We start from the raw sequence: 6,788 nt of genomic DNA, 5'->3' as shown, positions 1-6,788 counted from the left end.
TTTTTCTTAATTAAAGTCGTGATCTGTTGATTTCTGGCGATCTAGTCAGACATCTATGCCTTGCGCAGTCGCAGATCCGCGGGCTGGCGGCGGCAGGTTTGAAGGAGAGACTCACACTCGGTCGAACAGGGCGAATTGCGGACAACTTTGACCTTCTGCTTTGCAGTTTTTAAAAGAGGATGAGCGTCTTGACTTTTTGAGTGCGGAAGCCAGCTGCCGCGGCTTTTGAAGCTTTTCTCAGCGTCCTGAATTAAACTCGAAAGGGGAGGTTTCATGAAGTCAGAAGCAGCAGCGGTGCCACTGCAGGTGCTCTCCTGTCACCCTTCTCTACACATTCCTCTTTCTTCAATGTTTATCACGTCTCGTTTCTTCTAACCTGGACCTCATTACTTCCTTATTTCGAAGCTATACTTTAATAGCCCTCGGTTTAGGCGTCTCTATTCAGTGCAGTAATGTTGTTGGTGCTGTCCTTTGGGTGCGTTATTAAACTGAGGCCCAATCAAGTATTGTAGGAATGCAAGAGATTACAAGCGACTATTTGATTAAGTACAAGGAGAATTTTCTGAGTCCCTCAACTGACATTATTAAGTAAAATTACCAAGTTACTTATTTCAGTGTGTGGAGCTTTCCAGTGCACATGTTGGTAGCTGTATTTCCCTATGTATACAATATCCATAATGATACTTAAACACATACCTCTTCATGTATAATTCAGCTGTTTTTTTTTGTATTACTTCCCATTAATTGGTGCCATTTGTAATTATTTTCAATTTTTAGTTGCTTTTATGGTTGTAAAGATTTTCAGAAAGACATTTTACTACCATCAGGGAGGAAATACAGGAGCCTGAAGACCTACACTCAACGATTTAGGAACAGCTTCTTCCCTTCTGCGATCAGATTTCTGAATGGTCCTACTTTGTTTTTTTTTGCACTTTATTTGTTGATGTCTTTGCACTGTACTGCTGCAAAATACCAAATTTCACAACCCATAAGTAATAAACCTGATTCTGAAATGTTGTTTTTGAATTCAGGGTTTTATTGTTTGAAAAAGGGTAATTATTTTACTTTTTATTTTAAACCTATTGTTAAGATGACTATACTATACCATTCCTCAGCCAGATCTCATTGATCTAGACCTGGACAAAAGATCAAAATTTCAGAGGTATTGTGACTGCCCTTGACAATAGGCAGCATTTGATCACATGCAGCATCAGGAGACCCAAGTAAAATTAGTATTGAAGGGGATAATTTTCATTGTTGGAGACATTCAAAAGTCAGGGGTGATGCTTCAGGCATGACAGGGGTACAGATAAGCAAGGAGGGAGTGTTGCTTTTGTAAGAGAGGATGTTTAGAGTTGACATTCTTGGGGGATCGTCCAGTGAGGCCGTATGGGTAGAACTTAGAAACAGGAAGGGGAGGGTCACTGTAGTGGGGCTGTATTATAGACCCTTTAGTAGTCAGTGGGAACTTGAGGAACAGCTGTGTAGAGAAATTGCTCATGGTTGTATTAGTGGGAGATTTTAATTTCCCCAGTATTGACTGGGCCACTCAGATTGATAATTCCTGGATGGGATGGAATTTGTGAAATATGTCCAGGAAAGTGTCCTGAGTCAATATATAGAGGGACCTACTAGAGAGGGTGTGATGCTAGACCTCCTCCTGAGTCAGGGCAAGTGGCAGAAGTGTCTTGGTGAGCACTTGGGGTTTAGCGACCGTAGTTCTATTAGTTTTAAGATAGTGATGGAAAAGTATAGGACTGGTCCACAGGTTAGGGTCCTAAACTGGAGCAGGGCTAATCTTGGGGAAACTAGGCAGAATCTAGCAGAGGTCGATTGGGTGAGCCCGTTTGAAGGGAAAGGAATAAATGGCAAGTTGGAGGCTTTTAAGGCTGACATTAAGAGCTCAGTGGCAGCATGTGCATGTTCCTGTTAGGGTGAAGGGTAAACCTGGCAAGTTTAGGAAACCTTGGCTGACGAGAGATATTGAGGCTATGGTCAAGAAAAAGGAAACGTGCTTTGAGTTTAGGAGGTTGGGGTCCATGGTGACTTGGCTGGTTGGACTCAAGAATTGGCTTGCCCATAGAAGACAGTAGTAGTCGATGAGACTTATTCTGGTTGGAGGTCTGTGACTAGTGGTGTTCTACAGGGATCTGTACTGGGATCTCTGCTGTTTGTGATATAAGTGACTTGGATGAAAATGTGGATGGGTGGGTTACTAAGTTTACAGATGATACAAAGATTGGTGGCCTTGCAGGTAGTTTACAGATTGCTAAATTACACAATGGGATATAGATCAGTTACAGATATGGGCAGAGAAATGGCAGATGGAGTTTAATCCAGCCAAGTGTGATGTGTTGCACTTTGGGAGATCAAATGTAAAGGGACAGTACATCGTGAATGGCAAGGCCCTTAACAGAGGGATCTTAGTGTTCAAGTCCATAGCTCTGACAGTGTTTGCACAGGTTGATAGGGTGGTAGAGGTAATATGGCTTGCTTGCCTTTATTAGTTGAGGCATTCTCAAGAGTCAGGAAGTTATGTTGCTGCTTTATAAAACTTTCATTTGGCCGCATCTGGAGTATTGCATTCAATTCTGATTGCCCCATTATAGGAAGGATTGGAGGCTTTGGAGAGGATGCAGAAGAGGTTTACCAGGATGCTGCCTGGATTAGAGGGCATATGCTATCAGGAGAGGTTGGACAAACTTGGGAGGTTTTCTCTGGAGCGGTGGGGATTGAGGGGAGACCTGATAGAAATTTCTAAGATTATGAAAGGCATAGTTAGAGTAGACAGCCGGTATCTCTCCGCCCGCCCCCCCCCCCCCCCCCCAAGGTCAAAATGTCTAATACTAGAGGGCATGCACATAAGGAGAGAGGGGGGGCAAGTTCAAAGGAGATTTGTGGGGCAAGTTTTCTTTACCCAGAGAGTTGTGGGTGCCTGGAATGCACTGCCAGGGGTGGTAGTGGAGGCAAATATGATAGAGGTGTTTAAAAGGATCATAGATAGGCACATGAATGTGCAGAGAATGGAGGGATATGGACATTGTGTAGGAAGAAGGGATCAGTAATTAGTTCAGCAAAACATCATGGACTGAAGGGCCTGTTCCTGTGCTGTACTGTTCTATGTTCTAATGATCCTCTTAGAAAGAAAGATCACAAATGCATGTGCACATTAGCAACTTCCAGTTAAACACCATTCTTGTTAGTTCAAAATGCTATCTAATTACACCTATATCATATGTTTTAAGGAAATGATACCTCGCCATCTTCCCATTGGATATAGGTTTTGTCAGCTGTGCATTTCTTAGTACTTTTCAATAATGGTTAAACACAAAATCACTGATAGCCAATTTTAAAAAGGATAAAGAGAAAGCTGGATGGAGGAAGGAGAATGACAAAAGGCAAGTCATTCATGCCATCCTGTAGTTGCTGCCCTAAAAATGGATGGAACATCGCTTGTGTATGGAGTGTCAGGGTGAATTCAAGTCAAATGCTTTTATGCAAGAGGAAAGGAAAAAGGCTCTGTAATCACCTGCTAATTAAATGCTTTTCGACAAGTGATACTTCGACTCTGGGATTCTTAGATAACTGAGTGATGGTCTTCACCAGTCAGGATTTGTTGTGACTAGTATAGGGAGCAGTCATTAAGGTTGTGATCATATGTTGAAGGAGAGGTTTTGGACATACAGGGATTTAAAGTGGAAGAAAATGATCTTGTACTACAATAATCTCCAAATATCCACTATCTGACTATTAGGAAATCCCAACATTTTGGCATCTGGCTCACTGATGCTGATTCCCATGCTCCCTTTCCCACACCACAGCCCCAGCTCTGTGCTCCCTTGAAAGTCACTTGGATCCATTTCCTGCTGTCCTTTGAAACTAACCTGGTTCACTTGGAAATTTATTATTCTACAGTGTAACATCTTAAAAAATGAATTAAAAGCATTTTGGAGTATTAATAGGAATATTATCCAAAGGTCTGGAAAATCCCACAGCACCAATGATCTGAGCATGCTAGATTAATGGAGTTGATAGGAGAAAGCTACTGAAAAATTTCCATGCCATCCTGTAGTTGCTGCCCTAAAATGGATGGAACTGCTTGTGTGTGGAGTGTCAGGGTGAATTCAAGTTAAATGCCTTTATGCAAGAGGAAAGGAAAAAGGTCTCTATAATCACCTGCTCATTAAATGCTTTGACAAGTCTGGTATCAATACACAATGAGGCATAATTTCTTGTAATAAATTAGGAAAAATCCCAGCAATTTCCCACAATTCTCCACATTAATTGAATGCTGGATCTTCAGAATAAATATGTGCCAGAGGAATAAAAGATGAAAATGTCAGAAATACCCAGCAGGTTAAGCAACATCAATGAAGGACTATTTTTGGATTGTTGGCTATTTGATAAGTTTAGCTTTTGCAAGTTTACTGGATTGGAATATGTCTAGGATTTTGGTTCAAATGTAAACAACTTAAAAATTGCATTTACATAGCATTTCTAATGTGTTGAAATGACTTAAGGAAAGTTTGGAGATCCAGAGCTTTGCATCAAAGTAACAGAAAAGATGGTTGCACTGGTTGATTGGCTAAAATTGGAGATGTGTGATAAGCCTCTTTAAAAGAGATGTGCAGAGTAACCGCTGTACACATGGACCTGGAAGCAATGCAGCTGACGTTGCTCCTGGTCATTCCAAACACTTTAATCCCTTACTCTGAGCAGCATGAAAATGTCCTTTTTTTAAAGAAAAGAATCTTATTTGAGAAGGTTAATTCAATAATGGTTAAAATCACTTCCATTTCATCAAATTACAACGAGTAGCAGCATTCCCTGAATTTATCTACTGTTTGGTGTTAGTTCTACCCTTTCCATATTTTACCTTTATTCTCTTACAGTATATCTACCAAACTCCAAATTCTTTATATTTCCAATTTGGATAAATTGATTAACCTTAATTTGCATTTTATTCAGGACTGTTAGTTAACTGCAACAACAACTTCTGTTGTATGGTTGTCTATAAACAAATAAGGATATATTAAAAAGATTGAAATTTAGATTATTAACAATGTTCACTATTCTGAAAGTATCATGGCTGGAATGAATCAAGATGAGAATATTCTAGCATTCAATCAGAAATTAGTAAAATTCAGTATTAAATATGTGGCAAGGAAATTGGCATTGAAAGATAATTACTGAAAGCACATCCATCATTTTTAATTTTTGAATGTTGTCTCTCCAATGATATGTGCCTGCGATGCTGCTGCAAGTGAGTTTTTCATTCCATCTGTACATACATGTACTTGTGCGTACAACCATAAACTGAACTGACTTATAATTGTGTCCCTTTGACATAATGCCAGTCAAAATCACGTGGTGTCCAGGATTATTGTTGGGGAAATACATTTAAGTACAATACTTACCCACAATAATGGAAAAAATATCATTGGTTTTCAGCCTACTGCCTGTCTGGCAATGAATAAGATTTGTTTAACAATTTCTAGCTTTATTTACTAATTCTTACATATTGCTGGTAAGGCAAACACTTATTGTTCTTGGAAAAAGCAGTGTTAAATTACCTCACTTCAGGCAGAAGCAATCCCACAGTGCTGTTGGGTAGCAGAACAATTAAAATGACTGCTATCATTGAAAATTCTGTTAGAATATGTTGAAGATTTTAATGGATATGGAGTCTTTTGGCCCAAGAGGTGCTGCTGGGTAGTGAGTTCCAGGATTTAGACCCATCAATGACAAAAGTCCAAGATGATGTGTTCATTAGCTTTGATTGGATACAAAATTATGTTATGATACCTTGAATCAGGTCATAGCGGAGGGATAAAACAACCTTCCTGTCAGTTTTCAACTTCCTTTGATCACTTTATGTAATAACATTGTACACACAAATATGGAGATTTCATTTGTTCAGTAGTCAGAACAAACTCAAAAAAGTAATGTAAGTGATGGTTTGGCCCTGAGAAGACCATTAATTCATCTCTCAACCTTTTTAGTTTCTTTACTAATATTCATGAAATAATAATCTTCCTCCTTTCAAGTAGGAATTTATTTACTTCATTTTAACCATTGATAATCAATCCCATAAATTTAGCATCCTCTCATTGAATGGCAATGGTATGGTAGTGTAGCGGTTAGCGTAATGCTATTACAGCACCAGCAACCTGCGTTCAATTCCGGCCGCTGTCTGTAAGGAGTTTGTACGTTCTCCCTGCGTCTGTGTGGATTTCCTCCAGGTGCTCCAGTTTCCTCCCACGTTCCAAAAGACGTACAGGTTAGGAGCTGTGGGCATGCTACGTTGGCGCCAGAAGAGTGGCGACACTTGCAGGCTGCCCCCCAGCACATTCTCAGTAATGCAAAAAGATGCATTTCACTGTGTGTTTCAACGTACATGTGACTAATAAATAAATATCTTATTACTTAAAGTTCCTGTTCTTTTTATATCCATTTCTATCCGCAGCACAAGAATCTTCCTGGGCCAAAAGACTCCATGTCTATTAAAGTCTTAAACATATTCTAACAGAATTCTCAATAATAGCAAGTAATTTCAATTTTTCTCCTCGTTGTCTGAAGATTCACTCAAATCCTCCACCACTCATTACCCTTAGGCAGTCCCTGAGGATTGAGGATAATTTGTTTTCACTCAAGTTCCATGTGGCTGATGATGCCATGGGCTGGACAGGTGGTGTGCATCTTCCTGGACTTGTGTGCTCTTGACACTGCCTTCTTTGCTGCTCCTTGAGTGGTCAGAGATTTCCATGAGTCATGGGGAGAATCAAGGA

The 6,788-nt window shown here is 40.0% G+C and overlaps 1 long non-coding RNA gene across 1 annotated transcript in view; it reads left to right on the top strand.

Moving 5' to 3' along the window:
* The first annotated feature begins 98 nt into the window (after positions 1-98).
* LOC127581138 (uncharacterized) overlaps positions 99-6,788 on the top strand; it is a 43,702-nt gene continuing 37,012 nt past the window's right edge. The window contains exon 1 of the long non-coding RNA XR_007957923.1: positions 99-306. This is a non-coding gene — a long non-coding RNA (uncharacterized LOC127581138). The remainder of the gene's footprint in view (positions 307-6,788) is intronic.

This window comes from Pristis pectinata, chromosome 1 (assembly GCF_009764475.1).
Source record: "Pristis pectinata isolate sPriPec2 chromosome 1, sPriPec2.1.pri, whole genome shotgun sequence".
NCBI lineage: Eukaryota > Metazoa > Chordata > Chondrichthyes > Rhinopristiformes > Pristidae > Pristis > Pristis pectinata.
This window is presented reverse-complemented; position numbering and strand designations above follow the sequence as displayed.